This window comes from Globicephala melas, chromosome 12 (assembly GCF_963455315.2).
Source record: "Globicephala melas chromosome 12, mGloMel1.2, whole genome shotgun sequence".
Classification (NCBI taxonomy): domain Eukaryota; kingdom Metazoa; phylum Chordata; class Mammalia; order Artiodactyla; family Delphinidae; genus Globicephala; species Globicephala melas.
Genome location: NC_083325.1, coordinates 23697246 through 23716843, shown reverse-complemented (window position 1 = coordinate 23716843; position 19598 = coordinate 23697246). Strand labels below are relative to the sequence as shown.

Sequence of the window (19598 nt, the reverse complement as noted above, 5' to 3'; positions counted from 1 at the left end):
TACAGTGGGAGCAAAACAGTTTCTGAGGGAAATTGCAAAAATAACGCCAAAATTTTTTGAGCAAAGGCATCCTCTTAGAAGGCATATTCCACTAATGCAGCCTTCCACAGCTAGTAAAAGAGCTTTCCTTTCCTTTTCTTGCATCTCTCAGAACACAGTCTGGGCATCCGGCAAATGCTTAGGTGTACTTGTTGGAATGTTCACCAGCACCTGACAGGGTTGTAGAGTGATAACTGTGAATATCAAAATTTTATCTGCTGGTCCTCACATAGAGAAGACAGGATCATAAAACAAAACAAAAACAAAATCAAAAACAAACAAAACAAAACAAAAAACAATTGGTTGGGTTTTTGCAGATGTCCTGCATACATGTAGTTTTCTATTTCCTATGGTAACAGGTAAAAAAACAAAAAAGAGAGGATGGAGTTGGTATTGATATCTGGATTCTTGTTTCTGGTCATAAATTTGCCATCTCTCTGACCATACATCCAGGAAAATGTCACTTTCCATTTTACTTGCCTTTAAAAGGCCTTTGAAACACTGGGGTGTGATGGGAATTCACTACAATGAGGTACTTTGAAATCTTCAACTTTTAAGTACCATGCAAGTCCAATGATTATTAGTATTCAAGGCACACAATGCTAGTCAAAACATAGAAAGTTCAGAGCAGTTTGGTAACCTGGAAAACAGGGAAATGAAAAGTGTACTGTGTACATATGATAAAACAGCATTCAATATAAAAAAGACAAATGCTCCAATACAAAAATGTAAAAAGTGTGTAAACATTAATGACACAAATGAAATAACCAATAAAATATCAAATACTCAACCATACTATTAACCAAAGACACACAACTTAAAACAAGAGATATTATTTTCACATATCAAATGGGAAAAATCTTAAAAGAATGTCGGTGAAACTGTGAAAAAAATGGGCTCACACATACACTGCTCATAGGAGGCAAAAATTGGACATTTGTTATTAAAAATTGAGCATTAATTATCATTAAAAATGTATTTGGAATTTAACTTCAACTGTTTTACACTTCTCCTTCCCATATTTCATTTGAAATACTATCAAAATAGGGAAAAAATAGTGGATTAGTGAAAAATTAAAATAGGGAGGAAATTGACCCTCTCTTTTCTTATGAGTGACATGTGATTAGGGTAAATCTTAATGAAATCTATCTATATTAAGGGAGACTAGCTACTTTTTATAAATATATAGTTGGAGTTAGCTGTCACTTCTATGGATTCAGATGCAGAGAGAAATTTCCTCTGCTTAGAAATGGCCCATAGGTTCAAAGTTGTGCTCTAAAGTATGTGAGAAAATGTATACATTGCCACTCTTTTTCTTTTTTCAGTCAATAACTTCAACACCATAGTGTGGTTTTGCTTATCATTTCCAATTGACAAACAGGTAATAGTCATCTTTTGGGGGGACACAAATAGGTAAATATGAGTGAGGAAGAAGTGAGAGCAATGGGTCTAGATAGAGGGAGAAGAGAGAACACAAAGGAGGAAACCAAAGATGGTCAGAGTGTGATTTACAGTTTTTCCAGTCTCAATTTTATTTTTATATTTGCCCTTTATGACTTTTTGATGACTTAGATTTAATGCATATTCCCAAAACCTAAAATTGTATTATAAAAAATATCTTATTAAAATGAATATATATATATCTTACCTCATTTAATCCTCAACTCCCCTTTTGGGTGGGGCTTTTAAACTCATTTTACAGATAAGAAGAATGAAGCCATACAGAAGTAAGAGGAAAAATAAGGCCTAAAATCAATTTCTTATTAATGGATAATTGGAAATATCCATGTTGACTGGATATTTGATGATAATAAATTATTTTACATTTTAAATCTAATACTGATATTTTGGTTAAGTTAATGAGTTCTCATTTTTGAAATTACATACTGAAATATTAACATATGAAATGATAAGATTTCTCAGATACATTCAAAAAATTTGAAGGAGGAAGGTTGGAAGGGGGTGAGGCTAGGCTAGGACTGGCCAAGGTTGACGGTAGCTGAATTCAGGTGGTAGGTAGATGGGAATTTTTCATACAAAACTATTTATGCATATGTTCAAAATTATCCATTATGAAAGTTAAAACAATATCAATACTAAATATTTCCATCTCCAAACCCCATGCTTTAAAACACGCACAATAATCTCTTTATTAATATTTACTTGAAAAAGAATCACCATTTCTGTTTCTCTCCTTGTTTTTTGTTCCATCTTTACATCAGCAAAAGTTGAATTAAATTATTTCTTTATCTATTACTATATAATTTAGTTTTTAACTGAAGTTTCACAAATAAGCAAAGAAACAAACAAACCGTGTATCATCTCAAATAATGTTGTTTAGAGTTGGTGAGTCCCAGGCTAAAAGTATGTTACCATTATTTCTATTGACAAGGAGTGTTAAACTGTTTTAGAAGAAAGATTATTTGATTATAATGTCTCTTAACCTCCACTTCTAAAGTCATTGAACATCTTACTTAGTGATGGATTACTGTTGTGTAAAGGTTTTAACGAGAAAATCTGGTGTAATGCTACAAAACCCATACACACTGTGTAGTTGGATTTCAGCCTAGAGGTTGCTTAGTCATTTTTAAAAACAGAATATATTCCCTTCATTTGGAGAAATGACAATTGGATTCTTTAGTTACCAATTAAAAGGCAGTGGTAAAGCATAGGGAAAGACATGCTGGCAGGGCTTGCTTTAAGCAGAGGTATGGTGAGTTTGCAAATGTGAATTAATTTTAGTGATGCAAGTGAGAATCCCGGCCCCCAAATCTATAACTTCAGCTCCTCTATTATAGTCTGTTTTGATGTCAGAGAATTAAAGATTCATGATTTATAAAACAAAAGTCTGAATGTGAAAAAACCTGACTGTAAAGAAATTAAAATACAATCAAGGTGATAAAACCAATGCATATAAGACAATTGAAAAACCACAATAAATAAGAAATTAAAGTGTCTGTAACAAACTAAAAAGCACAGGGTCTACTGTGGACAGCAATGTGAGTGGCAGCTCCCTGTAGACATGTGAAGAAGAATCCTCCCCAGGAGGCAATTCTCAACTGGAGGCTGTAGATGGACCGTGGGATCAGATCACACCAGCAGATGCACTGAGGTGGAAGTGAGCATTGAGGATACTAAAAAATGCATTCCTTAGTATGCAGGCATTTTTCTATAAAATTCAAGTACTTCTGGGGAGCTTAGATGAATTTTTTTCAGTCTTTTTATCTCAAAAATGAAACAGCTATTTATAAAGTTGTCTATGTGACAGCATTCTCCACATGAACAGTGCAGAAACAACTAGAGCTTTGATAAGGAAATAGGACAGAAAAACTCCTAAATATGATGGGGGTTCAGTGCTCTAGTGCAGGAGGACATCTCAGAAGCTAGGCATCATGGGAGGCACTGGAAATTTGGAAGAAAGCTGATAAGGCAGTGAGGTAATTCCAAAACTGGGCAATTGCAGAGACCAGAGTGATATGAGTGAGGTACTTAGGGGGTAAAATTTAAGGTTGCACTCATTTTCAGGGGCTGACCCCACACTTGTACCACCCTGATGAGGACTTCCTTAATATTTGTGCCCTAGGTGCCTTCCTCCCTTCTGTTTGTCCTGATTCATGTACCATTAAAAAACATCAACTAGAGTAACATTCTTCTCAAAACTAAGGCTATGTGTTCTGTATAATTGTATTTGTACAGATTTTATCAGATTTTCTCCCGCTCTCTCTCTCTCTGTCACCTATCTCTCTTTATCTATTATCTATCTATCTATCATCTATCTATCTATCTATCATCTATATATCTGTTGAAAGGAAAACCATTCAATAATGTTATACTAATTCAGCCCAGAAAAAAAGATAAACACTTTTAATTACAAATATTTCTGGATAATTAGAATATTTAGTTGGTTTGCCTGTACTGTACCGTTAGATTCAAATATTAATAAATATTTTCACTTTTTCCTCAACTATACACTAAGAATAGTTTTGTATGTTGGAAACACAAAATTGGATCTACCTAGAAACCTTCGTCAATTTAACACACTGTTTAGTAGATGAAAGATAAAGATTTTGTAAAAAAGTAAAATTTGAGCTAGATTTTGAAGGACAAATGGACAACTACTTATTAGATCAGTGCTTTCCAGATAGACCAGATATCAAGAACCAACTAGGAACATTTTATTTTTAGTGGAGTCCTTAAAAAGGTATAAATAAATAATTTATTAATTCTTATTTTCATGACAGATGTATCAGGGAAAGATTGTAAGTTTTGTAAAATAATATGTTTTGAACTTCCATCCATCTATCACCTCACTCCCAACGTACTTGTGTCTCCTTGCCAACACAAACAGTTTGTATTGAAAATTCTACTGCACTTAATATGTTCTCTTTGGAATAAGCTGTCCAAAAAAAAGATGCTTTCTGTAGCAATGGCCACAAATTTAATATTAGGGAGATTTTTATAATAGTACTTAAAATTCTAAAATAAATACTGCTTTCATTTTATAATTTCCACATGAAAGTAACTTTCCTGTTCTTCATCATCTCTTCTGCAGCACCCTGCCTCCATTTTTAATATAGATTTTCTCCCATTTCTCCCAAAGGTATTTATCACTGCCTTTCTATGTTTATGAAAGGTGTATGGCCAGCAGGATAGGTTGAGTTTCTATAAAAATTATTTTAATTTTATTATTTTCTAAGTTACTTTTATAAAATAAAATTCTGTTTGAAAAAGAAAAGAAAAAATGTCATTGGCTTAATTAAAAGGGAAAATAAATATTCTCGTGTATTTTAATATTCTGTTTCATACATATTTGTAAATATTCTACATTTGCACAATTTTTTTAATCTTTATTAAGTACTTTATAAGAAAATTTATTGATTATGCATATTAACTTCTGTCAATTTCAGAATTAGATAGCCATTAGATATTTAATGGAATTTCATTAAAACTTTAAGTTAATTTATTTTAAAAATTGACAACTAGGGCTTGAGGCAGTCGGAGCCGAGGAGCCGGGCAGTGTCCTTGCACTCCTGCCCTACTTTGGTGCGCGGCTGCGGCCGGAGGATTTGCAGGTGAAAATACAGCGTTTGTGAAGAGTGGATGGTTGCTGAGACAGAGTACTATTTTGAAGCGCTGGAAGAATTGGCTTGACCTGTGGTCAGATGGTCACCTGATGACCAAACTCGGTAGAGTGTAGAGGATAAGGTCCACATGCCAGTGGACTGCATCAACATCCACACGGGACATGAATGTCGGGATATTCGGCCTCCAGATGGGAAGCCGAAAGACTGTCTGCTGCAGATTGTTTGCCTAGGTGGGAAAACCATCAGTCTTTGTGCAGAAAGCACAGATGATTGTTTGGTCCGGAAATTTACACTTCAGGATTTCATTACAGCTCATGTTGGCTCTGAAGTCATGTATGATGAGACTGCCTTGGCTTCCTCCCCACCTCCTTACACAGCCTATGCTGCACCAACCCCTGATGCCTATGGTTATGGTCCATACAGTGGTGCATACCCGCCAGGAACTGAAGTTGTATATGCTTCAAATGGGCAGGCTTATGCTGTACCCTACCAGTACCTGCATGCCGGACTTTACGGACAGCAGCCTACCTAACAAGTCATCATTCGTGAGCGGTATCGAGACAATGACTGTGACCTGGCGCTGGGCATGCTGCCTGGAACAGCCACAGGCATGGCCGTAGGATCTCTGTTCTGGGTCTTCTAGAGTCCTTGGAACCTGGATGTGCATAGCTTCTGATACCCTGGGTGCAATAATATAATTTGCAGGGCATTTCTGTTTGTTATAAATGTTTTTAATAGTAGTTCTTTTGAAAGTAGTGACATCATACTTATAACTAATCCATATAAGTACCACAGAGAAGGCTTTGGACTGCTGTTTAGCTAAAACGTAGACTATTTGGGGGCACTGGCTCAGTCTAGGAGTTTTTTATGGCACTCTCAGAATACCTTATTTGAACACACCTGTTTGTAAAGGCCATTTTCTTTTTAGAGTTAGGCCTTAGTGCTTAAGGGATAATTTATTTTAGTGTTATGCTAGTAATATGGTGATGTATGAGTGAGTGAGTGATTGTGGCAAGAAGAACTGCAGCTGTCTTGGTTTAATGTCAGACTTTGAAACCTCAGACTAGAACTGGTTGCACGTTACTTCAGGAGTTGTAGGATGGAACCTTCCTGAGGCAGCCGTGTGATATCCCCACAGCCTCTGGGGCTCTGCAGACTTTCAGCAAAGCTGACTGCTCAGGATGATGGGCGGGATGGCAGATCCCACCCCCCTTTTAAAATATGCTCTTTCATTTTATTCTTACTAGTTTGTTTTTGGTAGTGATCCTTGGAAAACATCCTAAATTAGGAGTAGACTTGAGTCTCAGCATTTTAGGGCTTTATCATTTAAAACTTGAACAAGGCAAAACAATTACAAACAAGTGCGTGGAGGTAGATCTGCTATATTCAGAGGCATCATGTTTTTTAGTGTTTGCTTTGAGTGTTTTTATTGCCACTTCAGCCTACTTATAGCTTATTTTTCTACTTGTTGAGAAAGTAATATTAGGAGAATGGTGAGGAAAGAGGAATGAGAGCCATAGTTACCGTGTTACTGTTTCAGGGGATTGGGCTTCTCTGAGGATCCTCTTTTCCACCCTTCTGAAGGCTGTTAAAGAGCCCATTTCCTGTCCTGTGCAGGACTGGGGCACTGTGGCTGTCCCTGAGCACTGGGGTGCCTGGAGCCCTGGTGGAGCCATGGTGGGGGAGAGTCAGGTTACAGATTTGCAGCCTAAGGACATGAATGACCTGTGCAAGGTATTACCCCACCTGACCAGGACACTAGTCTTGTTTTTATTCTTCATTCAAATGTCACAGAGAAGCTTAAACAATTTAACTTGAGCCCCAGCTATGTGTGAAGCTCTGGAAAACTGAGAGTCACGTATTTTTGTTATTTCTTATTTCTTTATTTATGTAAATTTTAAAATTCCAATTATTCCAGTTTTCTGCCTTGCATGCTTTAAAAAATTTACTTTTTACAAAGGCAGTTTAGCACATTGAAGGTCTCTACCCCTATACTCCATGTGGCCCTATTTTCCACAAAATACACTCATAGTAGCACAAATTCTGTTTTTATTCTATGTGCCCAGTTACATGCATAGTCATTTTTTTCACTGATCAACGCACTCCATCTCTAAGGCAGACTTAAATAGATCTATCTCCGTATGAAACCAGATGCCAAATGAACTTTGTGGTGACCACAGGTCTGTTTTCCTAGCCAATTCTATTGCACTTGTTGACACTGGAGAGTTTGTTTCCAGCTGAAAAGTATACTTAGCTGTCATCTCTTTGGATGTTTGACATGTGGAAAGTTGCCAGATGTGATGTGTGACAACACTGTTTTTTTTTTTTTTTTTTTTTTTGAACATCTTTATTAGAGTATAATTGCTTTAAAATGGTGTGTTAATTTCTGCGTTATAACAAAGTGAATCAGTTATACATATACATGTGTTCCCATATCTCTTCCCTCTTGCGTCTCCCTCCCTCCCACCCTCCCTATCCCACCCCTCTAGGTGGTCACAAACCACCGAGCTGATCTCCCTGTGCTATGCAGCTGCTTCCCACTAGCTATCTACACTGGTTTTCATGGCTAGAAGTGTTGTTTTAGTTATTTTACATCGTATGTAATAAGAATGGTTTTGTTCAGATGGTAATCATTATTTGAGCTGTATGCCTTACTTACAAAATACTAAACTCAGTTTTTAATGTTGCTTTGGGGTATTAATTTTGAACTTGGAACCACAGATACTGAGTTATGTCAGTGAAATGCCCTTGAAGCAGATGGTCTCCCAGTGTTCCCCTGGCTTCCCTCTGACAGAAGGGGGAGAGCTATGGACTGAAGCTTGGGCACACATGTGCCCCCCAATCTCCAGTCCCTGTCCCCAGTGGGGCCAGCCCCACTGGGCAACTATAGTTGAGTCTTGAAGTTCACTGTCACTAGTGACTTGATCCTGAGAGGAAATACATACTCAGTATAAAGATGGGCTGAGATACTTCATTTCCCTGGCCCCAACTCTCGTAGATGCCAACACTTAGGTAATCCAAAATCATGAAGTTAGGTGAGTTGGAAAGAACTTGTTCAGGTTTAGTCAGTATTTTACTTCCATGTGTACTTTTAACTAGTTGGCCATTGACATTGCACATATGCCAGTCTGCTTGTTTCTTAGCTCTGTTCTTTTAGTTCCTTGAGTTAACTTCAGGGTCTTAGATGTAAAGAGAAGGGAGAGACCCGTGGTTGTGTTTCAGATCATCATTCATGAAACGGGCCAGACTGGGACGCAAGATATGGATCATGAGAGAAGTTCCTGCCATTGAGACAGAATGACCCACATTTATTTTCTACATTAATTGTGATACTATGTGATCTTTCTTTCTCCTTCCCAAGTTTATGTAGACACCAGCATGGGATGCAGTTCCATTTTTTTCCCCTAGGGTTGATCTTCTCTTCTGATTGCTTGCCTGTCTCTAGTATTTGGTTGTGTCCTCAGAACCTATTTTTCCCTGTGTATGCAAATTGTGTGTTTATAAGTGATAATGTCAATACATTAAATGATTGTTAACCTTAAAGCATAAAAAAAAATTGACATCTCATATCTCAGTACAAGTAAAAGTCCTTGTAAAGACATTCACTCATCCAGTTGCCCATTCATCAGCAAACATGCTCCCTCTGGAGCATTCAAACAAGGGCATGGACTCCAATGATTGATAAAGAATTGGTCACCAATCTCAAACAGCTCAAGAAGAGACAGACATTTAAACAAGTAAAATAATAAACAATGCCTGATCAGTAGAATATGGAGTGTAGCAGGTATGTTACAGTGGTGGTCCTGGATCTGAAGAACAGTTGTTATTTTAGTGGGTTGTGAAAGATTTTATGTAGTGGAATATAACTGAGCTTGTGACCTAGGCTTATTCATAGGGGTTGAGATCAAGGGTGAACACAGTGGGTGATAAAATGTGTAAAGGTATCTCCATTGCTAAGTCAAAAAGACATGGAATAACATGTAGCCTTAACGGATTTAGTTAGAGATTAATGCTACAGGTATGCCATTCTAGATGATGAGGTTGGAAAGGGGAAAAAAAGGACCTATTCATGGGTGATATTTTATGAAATTTTTGAAAAATACAAAGATAGCTCTAGTCAGACATGGAGATGTACTAGCCAATGAAGCAAGAATCAAAGCAGGGCTGAATCTTAGAAAAAATTCAATGCTGGTGGTTTTCCAGAGACCTCATTTATATATTTTTCCTTTTGATTCTTTCTGTTTTTCTTTCTTTCTTTCTTTCTTTTTTTTGAGTGGATATATGAGTGACTTTTTCTCCTACTATATTTTGATTTCTTATTGCTGTATACATATTCATGCTATATGTGAACAATATAACTTTTTTTTGAGGTTTTAATTTTTATTGGAGTATAGTTTCTTTACAGCATTGTGTTAGTTTCTACTGTGCAGCAAAGTGAATCTGCTATACGTAGACATATATCCCCTCTCTTTTGTATTTCCTTCCTATTTAGGCCACCACAGAGCACCGAGTAGAGTTCCCTGTGTTATACAGTAGGTTCTCATTAGTTATCGATTTTATACATAGTATCAATATTGTATATATGTCAATCCTAATCTCCCAATTCATCCCATCCCCCCTTTCCCCCACACTGTTGTCCATAGTGGCTGCACCAAATTAAATTCCCCAAAACAGTGCAAGATGGTTCCCTTTTCTCCACATTCTCAACAACACTTTTTATTTGTTGCAAGTTTTAAATAATTGCTATTCTGACTGGCATAAGGTGATATCTCATTGTGGTTTTGATATGCATTTCCCTGATGATTAGTGATGTTGAGTATCTTCTCAAGTGCATGTTGGCCATTTGTATGTCTTCTTTACACAAATATCCATTCAGGTATTCTGCCCATTTTTAAATCAGTTTTTTGTTTTTTCTTTTGATGTTGAGTTGTATGAATTATTTATATATTTTTGATATTGACCCCTTATCAAACATATCATTTGTAAATATCTCTTCCTATTTAATATGTTGCCTTTTCTTTTTGTTGTTGGGTTCCTTTGCTATGGAAAGCTTTTTAGTCTGCTGTAGTCCCGGTTGTTTATTCTGCTTTTGCCCTTGCCTGATGAGACAGATCTCCCCAAAATATTGCTATGCTATATGTCAAAGAGCTTACTGCTATATCTTTTTCTAGGAGTCTTATGGTTTCATGTCTTATACTATGTCTTTAAACTGTCTTATTTTTGTACATGGTGTAAGAAAGTGGTCTATACTACTTTCATTCTGTTACATGTAGCTGTCCAATTTTGCCAACACCATTTATTGAAGAGATTGTCTTTTTCCCTATTGTATATTCTTGCCTCCTTTGTTGTAGATTAATTGACCTTATAAGGATGGGTCTATTTCTAGGGTCTCTATTCTGTTGCATTGATCTATGTGTCTGTTTTTGTGCCAATACCATTATGTTTTAATTACTATAGCTTTGTAGTATAGTTTGAAATTAGGCTGCATGATATCTCCAACATTGTCCTTCTTTCTCAAGCTTGCTTTGGCTATTTGAGGTCTTCTGTGTTCCATAAAAATTTTAGGATGATTTGTTCTAGTTCTGTGAAAAATTCCTTTGGTATTTTGGTAGGAATTGAGTTGAGTCACTGGATACCTTTGAGTAGTATGGACATCTAAACAATACTAATTTTTCCAATCCATGAGCACAGTATACCTTTCCATTTATTTGTGTCATCTTCAATTACTTTCAATGATGTCTTATAATTTATAGTGAACAGGTCTTTTACCTCCTTTATTAAATTTATACCTAGGCATTTTATTCTCTTTTATGCAATTATAAATGGGATTGATTTTCTTAATTTCTCTTTCAAATGGTTAGTTGTTAGTGTAAAAAATGCAACAGGTTTCTGTATATTAATATTGTGTCTCATAAGTTTACAAAATTTATTATTTTTTTTTGGTGGTGTCTTTGGATTTTCCATGTACAGTGACAGATTATAGGCCAATAGTGACAATTTTGTTTCTTCTCTTCCAATCAGGATGTATTTTATTTCTTTTTCTTGTCTGATTATTGTGGCTAGGATTTCCAATACAATGTTGAATAAAATTCTCAAGAGTGGTCATCCTTGTGCTGTTCCTGGTCTTAAAGGAAAAGCTTTCACTGTTGACTATGTTAGTTGTGGGTCTGTTACATATGACTTTTATTATGTTGAGATATGTTTCCTCTATACCAACTTCGTTGAGAGTTTTAATCACAAATCGGCACTGAATTTTGTCAAAAGATTTTTCTGCATCTACTAAGATGATCATATGATTTTTAATTACCTCCATTTTGTTAAAGTGATTTATCATACAGATTGATGTGTAGATATTGAAACATCCTTGCATTCCAGTTAACCATGGTGTATGATCCTTCTAATGCATTGTTAAATTTGTTTTACAAATATTTTGTTGTGGATATTTGTATCTATGTTCATCAGGGATATTGTCCTGTAGTTTTCTGTTCTTCCACTGTTTTGTTTGGTTTTAGAATAAGGGTAATGCTGGCCTCATAGAACAAGTTTGGAAGCATTCTTTTCTCTTCAATTTTTTAGAATTGTTAAGAAGGATAGGTGTTAACTCTTCTTTAATTATTTTGTAGAAGCCATTTGGTCCTGGATTTTTGTTTGTTGGGTTTTTAATTACTCATTCAGTTTCATTGTTAGTAATTGGTATGTTCAAATTTTTGATTTTTTCCTGATTCACTCTTCTATTCTTTGCCCACCTATTCATTGATAAACACCTTTATCATTATGTAATGCTCTTCTTTGTCTTTTGTTACAATCATTGTTTTAAAGTATATTTTGACTGATATGAGTATTGCCACTTCAGCTTTTATTTTATTTTATTTTATTTTTTTGTGGTACGCAGGCCTCTCACTGTTGTGGCCTCTCCCATTGCAGAGCACAGGCTCTGGACGCGCGGACTCAGTGGCCATGGCTCATGGGCCCAGCTGCTCCACAGCATGTGGGATCTTCCCAGACCGGGGCATGAACCTGTGTCCCCTGCATCGGCAGGCAGACTCTCAACCACTGCGCCATCAGGGAAGCCCCATTTTTTCATTTTTATGTGTATGTAATATCTTTTTCCATCCCTCCAATTTTAGTTCATGTGTGTCTTTAGTTCTGAGGTGAGTTTCTTTTAGGTCTTGTTATTTATCTACTAATCGACTCTACGTCTTTTGATTGAAGTATTTAGACAGTTTACATTTATAGTGATTATTGATAGGTATGCACTTATTGCCATTTTGTTAATTGTCTTCTGGTTGTTTTTGTAGCTCTTCTCTATTCTTGTACACTTCTCTTGTTCTCTTCCATGGAAGTTTGATTTTCTTTAGTGTTTTTTTGGTTTCCTTTACTTACTGTGTATCTATTGCAGGTTTTTGGTTTGTAGTTACCATGTAGTTTATATATATATATAAAACAGTTTATCTTAGCTGATATTCACTTAAATTTGACTGCAAATTAAGTTAATTTTAGTTGTGAATTTTCTTATATAAATCTCCAGTTCATTATTATTTTAAAGCTGGTTTCATTTTGGTGGTGTTACTGGAGGACTTTGGGAGGCCTCACACCAGGGAGTACTTCTCAGAATTGCGGCCAGTGTCCTTTACTCCCAGTGAACCACAGCCACACCCCCAACTCTGCAGGAGACCCTCAACACTAGCAGCTTCTATGGACCCCTGATTGCTGCTTGAGGAGAACTGCCCTGTGGACTTGACTGACCAACGATTGCAATATAAGGAGCCGTGTGGACGAAAGGCTCTTTGTGCTCCAGCCAGGAGTCACTGCTGTGTCTCTGCGGTGGGAAAGCCAACTTCAGGACACTGAGCCTCAAGAGACCTCCCAGCTCCACATAATATCAAATGGCGAATATCTCCTAGAGATCTCCATCTCAACACCAAGACCCAGTTTCACTCAACAACCAGCAAGCTACAATGCTGCATGCCCTATGCCAAACAACTAGCAAGACAGGGACACAGCCCTATCCATTAGCAGAGAGGCTGCCTAAAATTATAATAAGGACACAGACACCCCAAAACACACCACCAGATGTGGAACTGCCCACAAGAAAGACACGATCCAGCCTCATCCACCAGAACACAGGCACTAGTCCCCTCCAACAGGAAGTCTACACAACCCACTGAACCAACTATAGCCACTGGGGACAAACACCAAAAACAACGGGACCTACAAACCTGCAGCCTGCAAAAAGGAGACCCCAAACAAAGTAAGTTAAGCAAAATGAGAAGACAGAAAAACACACAGCAGATGAAGGAGCAAAGTAAAAACCCACCAAGCCTAACAAATGAAGAGGAAATACACAGTCTACCTGGAAAAGAATTCAGAATAATGATAGTAAAGATGATCCAAAATCTTGGAAATAGAATAGAGAAAATGCAAGAAACATTTAACAAGGACCTAGAAGAACTAAAGAGGAAACAACCAATGATAAACAACAAAATAAATGAAATTTAAAATACTCTAGAAGGGATCAAAAGCAGAATAACTGAGGCAGAAGAACAGATAAGTGACCTGGAAGATAAAATAGTGGAAATAACTACTGCACAGCAGAATAAAGAAAAAAGAATGAAAAGAACTGAGGACAGTCTCAGAGACATCTGGGACAACATTAAACACACCAACATTTGAATTATAGGGGTCCCAGAAAAAGAAGAGAAAAATAAGTGGACTGAGAAAATATTTGAAGAGATTATAGATGACAACTTCCTTAAAATGGGAAAGGAAATAGTTAATCAAGTCCAGGAAGCACAGATTGTCCCATAAAGGATAAATCCAAGGAGAAACATGCCAAGACACATATTAATCAAACTATCAAAAATTAAATACAAAGAAAACATATTAAAAGCAATAAGTGAAAAACAACAAATAACACACAATGGAATCCCCATAAGGTTAACAGGTGAACTTTAAACAGAAACTGTGCAAGCCAGATGTGAATGGCAGGACATATTTAAAGTGATGAAGGAGAAAAACCTACAATCAATATTACTCTAACTAGCAAGGATCTCATTCAGATTTGATGGAGAAGTTAAAACCTACACAGATAAGCAAAAGCTGAGAGAGTTCAGCACCAACAAACCAGCTTTAAAACAAATGCTAAAGGAACTTCTTTAGGCAAGAAACACAAGAGAAGGAAAAGACCTACAATAACAAACCCACAACAATTAAGAAAATGGGAATAAAAACATACATATCGATAATTACCTTAAATGTAAATGGATTAAATGCTCCCACCAAAAGGCACAGACTGGTTGAATGGATACAAAAACAAGACCCATATATATGCTGTCTACAAGAAACCCACTTCAGACCCAGGGACACATACAGACTAAAAGTGAGGGGATGGAAAAAGATATTCCATGCAAATGGAAATCATAAGAAAGCTGGAGTAGCAATTCTCATATCAGACAAAATAGACTTTAAAATAAAGACTACTAGAAGAGACAAAGAAGGACACTACATAATGATCAAGGGATTGATCCAAGAAGAAGATATAACAATTGTAAATATTTATTCACCCAACATACGACCACCTCAATACATAAGGCAAATACTAACAGCCACAAAAGGGGAAATCGACAGTAATACAATCATAGTAGGAGATTTTAACTCCCCACTTTCTCCAATGGACAGATCATCCAAAATGAAAATAAATAAGGGAACACAAGCTTTAAATGACACATTAAACAAGATGGACTTAATAGATATTTATAGGACATTCCATCACAAAACAACAGAATACAATTTTTCTCAAGTGCTCATGGAACATTCTCCAGGATAGATCATATCTTGGGTTACAAATCAAGCCTTGGTAAATTTAAGAAAATTGAAATCATATCAAGTATCTTCTCTGACCACAATGCTATGAAACTAGATATCAATTACAGGAAAAGATCTGTAAAAAATACAAACACGTGGAGGCTAAACAATACACTACTGAATAACCAAGATATCACTGAAGAAATCAAAGAATAAATAAAAAATACCTAGAAACAAATGACAATGGAGACATGATGACTCAAAACCTATGGGATGCAGCAAAAGCAATTCTAGGAGGGAAGTTTATAGCAATACAATCCTACCTTAAGAAACAGAAAATATCTCAGACAAACAACATAACCTTGCACCTAAAGCAATTAGAGAAAGAAGAAGAAGAACAAAAAAAAAAAAAAAAAAGGAAGCAGAAGGAAAGAAATCATAATCAACAGTTCAGAAATAAATGAAAAAAATGAAGGAAATGATAGCAAAGATCAATAAAACTAAAAGCTTGTTCTTTGAGAGCATAAACAAAATTTATAAATCATTAGCCAGACTCATCAAGAAAAAAAGGGAGAAGGCTCAAATCAATAGAATTAGAAATGAAAATGAAGTAACAACTGACACTGCAGAAATACAAAGGATCATGAGAGACTACTACAAGCAACTCTATGGTAATAAAATGGACACTCTGGAAGAAATGGACGAATTCTTAGAAATGCACAGCCTGCTGAGACTGAACCAGGAATAAATCGAAAATGTGAAGAGATGAATCACAAGCACTGAAATTGAAACTGTGATTAAAAATCTTCCAACAAACAAAAGCCCAGGACCAGATGGCTTCACAAGAGAACTCTATCAAAGATTTAAGAGAAGAGCTAACACTTATCCTTCTCAAATTCTTCCAAAATGTAGCAGAGGGAGGAACACTCCAAAACTCATTCTACGAGGCCACCATCACCCTGATACCAAAATCAGACAAAGATGTCACAACAAAAGAAAACTACAGGCCAATATCACTGATGAACATAGATGCAAAAATCCTAAACCAAATACTAGCAAACAGAATGCAACAACACATTAAAAGGATCATACACCATGATCAAGTGGGCTTTATTCCAGGAATGCAAGGATTCTTCAATATATACAAATCAATCAACGTTATACACTATATTAACAAGTTGAAGGTAAAAAAAAAATATGATCTCTCAATAGATGCAGAGAAAGCTTTTGACAAAATTCAACACCAATTTTTTTTTTTTTTTTTTTTTTTGCGGTACGCGGGCCTCTCACTGTGTGGCCTCTCCCGTTGCGGAGCACAGGCTCCGGACGCGCAGGCTCAGCGGCCATGGCTCACGGGCCCAGCTGCTCCGCGGCACGCGGGATCCTCCCGGACCGGGGCACGAACCCGTGTCCCCTGCATCGGCAGGCGGACTCCCAACCACTGCGCCACCAGGGAAGCCCCAACACCAATTTTTGATAAAAAAAAATCTGCAGAAACTAGACATAGAGGGAACTTTACTCAACATAATAAAGGCCATAAATGACAAACCCACAGCCAACATCATCCTCAATACTGAAAAAGTGAAACCGTTTCCACTACGATCAGGAACAAGACAAGGTTGCCCACTCTCACCACTGTTATTCAACATAGTTTTGGAAGTTTTAGCCACAACAATCAGAGAAGAAAAGGAAATAAAAGGAATCCAAAACAGAAAAAAAGAAGTAAATCTGTCACTGTTTGCAGATGACATGATACTCTACATAGAGAATCCTAAAAATGCTATCAGAAATCTACTAGAACTAATCAATGAATTTGGTAAAGTAGCAGGATACAAAATTAATTCACAGAAATCTCTGGCATTCCTATACACTAATGATGAAATATCTGAAAGTGAAATTAAGAAAACACTCCCATTTACAATTGCAGCAAAGAGAATAAAATATCTAGGAATAAACCTACCTAAGGAGACAAAAGACCTGTATGCAGAAAATTATAAGACACTGATGAAAGAAATTAAAGTTGATACAAATAGATGGAGAGATATACCATGTACATGGATTCGAAAAATAAATAAATAAATTGTGAAAATGACTCTGCTACTCAAAGCAATCTAGATATTCAATGCCATGCCTATCAAAACACCAATGGCATTTTTCAGAGAACTAGAACAAAAAATTTCACAATTTGTATGGAAACAAAAAAGAACCCAAATAGCCAAAGCAATCTTGAGAATGAAAAATGGAGCTGGAGGAATCAGGCTCCCTGACTTCAGACTATACTACAAAGCTACCATAATCAGGACAGTATTGTACTGGCACAAAAACAGAAATATAGATCAATGGAATTGGTTAGAAAGCCCAGAGATAAACCCATGCACATATGAGCACCTTATCTTCGCCTAAGGGGGCAAGAATATACAGTAGAGAAAAGATAGGGTCTTCAATAAGTGGTGCTGGGAAAACTGGACAGGTATATGTAACAGTATGAAATTACAACACTCCCTAACAGCATATGCAAAAATAAACTCAAAATGGATTAAAGACCTCAGTGTAAGGCCAGACACTCTCAAACTCTTAGAGGAAAACATAGGTAGAACACTCTATGACATAAATCACAGCAGATCCTTTATGACCCACCTCGTAGAGAAATGGAAATAAAAACAAAAAGAAACAAATGGGACCTAATGAAACTTAAAACCTTTTGCACAACAAAGGTAACCATAAACAAGACCAAAAGGTAACACTCAGAATTTGCAAATGAGGCAACTGACAAAGGACTAATCTCCAAAATTTACAAGCAGCTTATGCAGCTCAATAAAAAAAAAAACAACAAACAACCCAATGTAAAAATAGTCAGAAGACTTAAATAGACATTTCTCCAAAGAAGACATACAGATTGCTAACAAACACATGAAAGAATGTTCAACATCATTAATCATTAGAGAAATGCAAATCAAAACTACAATGAGATATCACCTCACACCTATCAGAATGGTCATCATCAAAAAATCTACAAACAGTAAAACAGTAAATGCTGTAGTGGGTGTGGAGAAAAGGGAATCCTCTTGCACTGTTGGTGGGAAGTTAAATTGATACAACCACTATGGAGAACAGTATGGAGTTTCCTTAAAAAATGAAAAATAGAATTACCATGTTACCCAGTAATCCCACTAGTGGGCATATACCCTGAGAAAACCATAATTCAAAAAAAGTCATGTACCACAATGTTCATTGCAGCTCTATTTACAATAGCCAGGATATGGAAGCAACCTAAGTGTCCATCAACAGATGAATGGATAAAGAAGATGTGGCACATATATACAATGGAATATTACTCAGCCTTAAAAAGAAACAAAATTGAGTTATTTGTAATGAGGTGGATGGACCTAGAGTCTGTCATACAGAGTGAAGTAAGTCAGAAAGAGAAAAACAAATACCGTATGCTAACACATATATATGGACTCTAAGAAAAAAAAAAAAAAAGGTCATGAATAACCTAGGGGTAACACAGGAATAACGACACAGTCCTACTAGAGAATGGACTTGAGGACGTGGGAAGGGGGAAGGGTAAGCTGTGACAAAGTGAGAGAGTGACATGGACATATATACACTACCAAATGTAAAATAGATAGTGAGTGGGAAGCAGCTGCATAGCACAGGGAGATCAGCTCGTGGTTTGTGACCACCTAGAGGGGTGGGAAAGGGAGGATGGAAGGAAGGGAGACACAAGAGGAAAGAGATATGGGAACATATATATATGTATAACTGATTCACTTTGTTATAAAGCAGAAACTAGCACACCATTGTAAAGCAATTATACTCCAATAAAGATGTTAAAAAAAATAACTGGTTTCCATTACTATTTTATTTTATTTGACACCCACGAAATTATATTTGTATAACTTAGGCTTAGGATTTCTAAACTATTTTCATTCATGTGAATATTAGTAGCAGTTTCAAAAAAAGGAAATAAAAACTTTTCCTTATGGACAAATGTTTGGGGAACATGTGCTTATACTAAGTGCAAATGTTTAATTACAGTAAAATATTTGAAATGTTAAAAGTTTTGTATACTAATAGACTTTATTTTTATTGCAGGGCAGAAAAGAGTATGCAAGATTTTGGAAAATTATTTCATGAGAGCACCCTCCTTGATGGGCATGCTTTCTACCAAATATTTTGAGGAATCCTAGTTACCAAATACCCACTGGTAAAAGTTCTGACAAGAAAAATATGTATTCTCTGCCAGACCTCATGTTTCCCTCAGATACTGTTTTTATATCAAAATTTACCTTTATGAAACAGAATATAAATAAAGAAACAGAATGTAAACAGAATGTAAATAAAGCTTTACTTTTCAGGATTAAATAATAGTACAGAGTACTAGTAATAAGTGTTTTGAGAATGGTGTAGAGATGGTGGTGCAAAGGAGAGTGAGTAGGTTGAATTAAGGAAAGGCAATCATGTGGAGGGCTATTTCTCTTTTAATAAGGTTCTTGCCTTTGTGCTCAAGGCATGCATTATCAATGTGATCCTCCTCTTCCATCCTTCTTTGAGACAGCATGACTCCTCTTCTTGAAAAAATAAAAATATCTCAGCTGTGATGTAATGTTTCTTCTGTGAATTAAGGAAGGCTGAAAACACAAAGTTGGAATAGTTCCTGTTTTGTGA

The 19598-nt window shown here is 36.3% G+C and overlaps 1 protein-coding gene and 1 pseudogene across 2 annotated transcripts in view; one reads left to right on the top strand and one right to left on the bottom strand.

Moving 5' to 3' along the window:
- Window positions 1–19598, bottom strand: part of LRRTM4 (leucine rich repeat transmembrane neuronal 4) — an 849971-nt gene that overhangs the window by 79227 nt on the left and 751146 nt on the right. The window lies entirely within an intron of this gene.
- On the top strand, window positions 5217–5766 carry LOC115864161 (pleckstrin homology domain-containing family B member 2 pseudogene; annotated as a pseudogene).